Source organism: Ailuropoda melanoleuca, unplaced genomic scaffold (assembly GCF_002007445.2).
Source record: "Ailuropoda melanoleuca isolate Jingjing unplaced genomic scaffold, ASM200744v2 unplaced-scaffold72777, whole genome shotgun sequence".
Classification (NCBI taxonomy): domain Eukaryota; kingdom Metazoa; phylum Chordata; class Mammalia; order Carnivora; family Ursidae; genus Ailuropoda; species Ailuropoda melanoleuca.
This window is the reverse complement of record NW_023248033.1, coordinates 1-3,190: the sequence shown is the minus strand read 5'-3', so window position 1 is coordinate 3,190 and position 3,190 is coordinate 1. Positions and strand designations below refer to the sequence as shown.

At 44.7% G+C, this 3,190-nt stretch overlaps 1 pseudogene; it reads right to left on the bottom strand.

The window, feature by feature from the left end:
• Positions 1–1,933: 1,933 nt before the first annotated feature.
• On the bottom strand, positions 1,934–3,050 carry LOC100481674 (annotated as a pseudogene).
• Between the last annotated feature and the right edge of the window lie 140 nt (positions 3,051–3,190).

Genomic DNA, 3,190 nt, shown 5'->3' with positions numbered 1-3,190 from the left:
CAGGCTCCTCCGCTGTGAGCCTGCTTCTTCCTCTCCCACTCCCCCTGCCTGTGTTCCCTCTCTCAGGCTTTCTCTATCTCTGTCGAATAAATAAATAAAATCTTTAAAAAAAAATCAAATTTCTCTTCAAGCCCTATAAATAGAACAAGACTTATTAAAGGGATATCATTATTTAAGATTGGAGTCACAAGAGAAATCATATAACTACTAAATCCACAGGCAATGAATTAAAATGGAATGCTCAAATCAGCCAAAGGGAAATGAGACAGGATCTTGGGAAAGATGCTAGATTATTAACAGAGTTCTTTTGCACTAAAACAAAAAGCCTTAGGGGTCAACATGAAATTTAGTTGGAATTGCTTTGCTTCAAAATCTAAATGACCAATGGAATATTAAAGGGAACTCTTTGTAGATTAGGAAATTTAATACTGCTCGTGGTTGTTTCAGGATCGATTTTGGTAAAAATGGTATCATGACTTTATGAATTTTTGTGCCCAGGAAATTTTCCCTCCTTGTTTTATAAAATGGAAACAAATAAATAAAGCACAATTCAGACCTTGTCAGCCGCCTCCATTTTCTCTGAAACACCAAGAAAGCACGGTGAAATTTTCCAGCTCAAAGCATGATTTGATAATTTAAGAATGTGTTTAAATTAGTAAACACTAAAAATTAAGGTTGACTTCACACATTTAAAAATTGTTTTTGGAATTTCAAAAGCAATGCACCTTCATTATAAAAATATAAGAGTGCAGGGGCGCCTGGCTGGCACAGTTAGTTAAGCAACTGACTCTTGGTTTCTGCTCAGGTCCTGATCTCAGGGTCCGATCTCAGGGCCGTAAGATCAAACCCCATCTCAGCTCCACCCTCAGGGCAGAGTCTGCTTAAGATTCTCTCTCCCTCTCCCTCTGCCCCTCCCCCTGCTCTCTCTAAAATAAATAAATAAATCTATTTTTAAAATGTAAGAATGCAGCAGTATATAAATTATTACCAATAATTACTAACAATTAATGCATGCTTACAAAGTGCCCAGCCCTGGGTTTAGAGGTATCTGATTTAATCTTCACAATCACCTGATAAGGTAGTTATGATATTTTCCTCCACTTTGCAGATGAGGAAAGTGAAGTTCAGAGAGGTTAAGTAACTTCCCTAAGGTCACACATCTTGTGAATGGTAGAATCAGTATTGAATTTGATTTGATTTTTTTTTTCACTGCAGCACTTTATTTTCCTCACACATTAAGGCGTTGTTGGGCCTAATGTTCTCACATGACAGTAGAAACCAAAAATTTGTTGACGTCTCTTAAAGAATTGAGAACTGTGTATAAAAACTTTACATAAATTAAAAGGATGAATAAATTTACAGTAGGAAACAGAAATCATTTTCCAGCTCAAGGCAACTAACAATGAACCGTGCTTTGGCAGGAAAACAACTGGTAAGAAAGGAAAGTGGGTTTACCTAAGGCTCAGACCTTCCCAACCCTGTCAGACCGGCAAGACAGCAATGACAACTGGTTCAGGAATCCTGCCAGCCTCTAGAGAAAACCCAGAATAGGCAGCTCTTACACATTAATACCCTGCACAGATCAAGAACCTCATGGTCTCGCAGATTCTCAAGTCAATAGATTTCTCTTCCATAAACATGTTCTCAACCTCAGGACAGAGTGACTGAGCCACATGTGCTAGGGTTAAATCAAAGACATGCACAGGGTATTAAAAATATACCAAGGGAATAGTTAACTTGCATACAAGGTCAAGATCAACAACAAGTTCTACAGTCCAGTGCTGATATCAGATACAAGCTTCAAGGACAAATTTCTTCTCAAAGGCTTATTCCAGGGTCTTGAGGCTAGCACGAGGTGTATACATTTGCTGGGCACATTTATACTCCGGAATTTGCTCATGCAGCAAATGCTACACATCTGCCCACAGTCCATTTAGAAGCATATGTGGTGGACGGTGGAGGGGCCCAACTCATCATACTCCTGCTTGCTGATCCATATCTGCTGGAAGGTGGAACGTGAGGCCAGGATGGAGCCCCCGATCGACGCGGAGTATTTGTGTTCCAGAGGAGAGGTGATCTTGATCTTCATCATGCTGGGTGCCAGCGCTGTGGTCTTCTGCATCTGCATCTTGTCTGCGATGCTGGAGTACATGGTGGACCCACCAGACAGCACCGTGTTAGTGTAGTGGTCCTTCTGGATGTCGATGTCACACTTCATGATGGAGTTGAAGGTGGTCTCATGGATGCCACAGGACTCCATACCCAGGAAGGAAGGCTGGAAGAGCACCTTGGGACAGGGGAACCCCTCGTTGCCACTGGTGATCACCTGCCCACCCGGCAGCTCGTAGCTCTTCTCCAGGGAGGAGGAGGATGAGATGATGGCCATCTCCTGCTTGAAATCCAGAGCGATGTAGCAGAGCTTCTCCTTGATGTCATGCACGATTTCCCACTCGGCGGTGGTGGTGAAGCTGTAACCACCCTCCATGAGGATCTTGAGGAGGTATGACCTGTCCAACCAGTCCAGACACAGGATGGCATGGGGCAAGGTGTGCCCCTCGTAAATGGGTACAGTGTGGGTTACCTCATCCTCAGAGTCCATGACAATACCAGTGGTGTGGCCAGAAGCATAACAGGGGATATCACAGCCTGGATGGTCACCTACATGGCTGGGGTGGTGAAGGTTTCCGTGATCTGAGTCATCTCATGGCTGGCCTTGGGGTTCAGGGGGGCCTTGTCAGCAGCACGGGGTATTCCTTGGGGGCCACACACAGCTTGTTGTAGAAGGTGTAGTGCTGGATCTTCTCCATGTCGTCCCAGTTGGTGACAATGCCATGTTCAATGGAGTCCTTGAGGGTCAGGATGCCCCACTTGCTCTGGGCTTCATTGCCCACAAAGGAGTCCTTCTGGCCCATGCCCACCATAATGCCCTGATGTCGGGGTTACCAGAAGATCGATGGGAAGAGGGCTCGGGGGGCATCATGCCCAGCAAAGTCCACCTTGCACCTACCAGAGCCATTGTCAATGAGGAGCGCTGGGACCTCCTTTTCCATTGTGGTCAGTGAAGGTGGCGCAAGAACGCGGAGTAGGGGCTGGCTGCGGGGAGTGAGCTAGAATCAGGATTTAAACCATGCAGTTGCATTCAGCGTCTAAGCTCTTAGACTCCTTTACACTTTTTTTTTTTTTTTTAAGG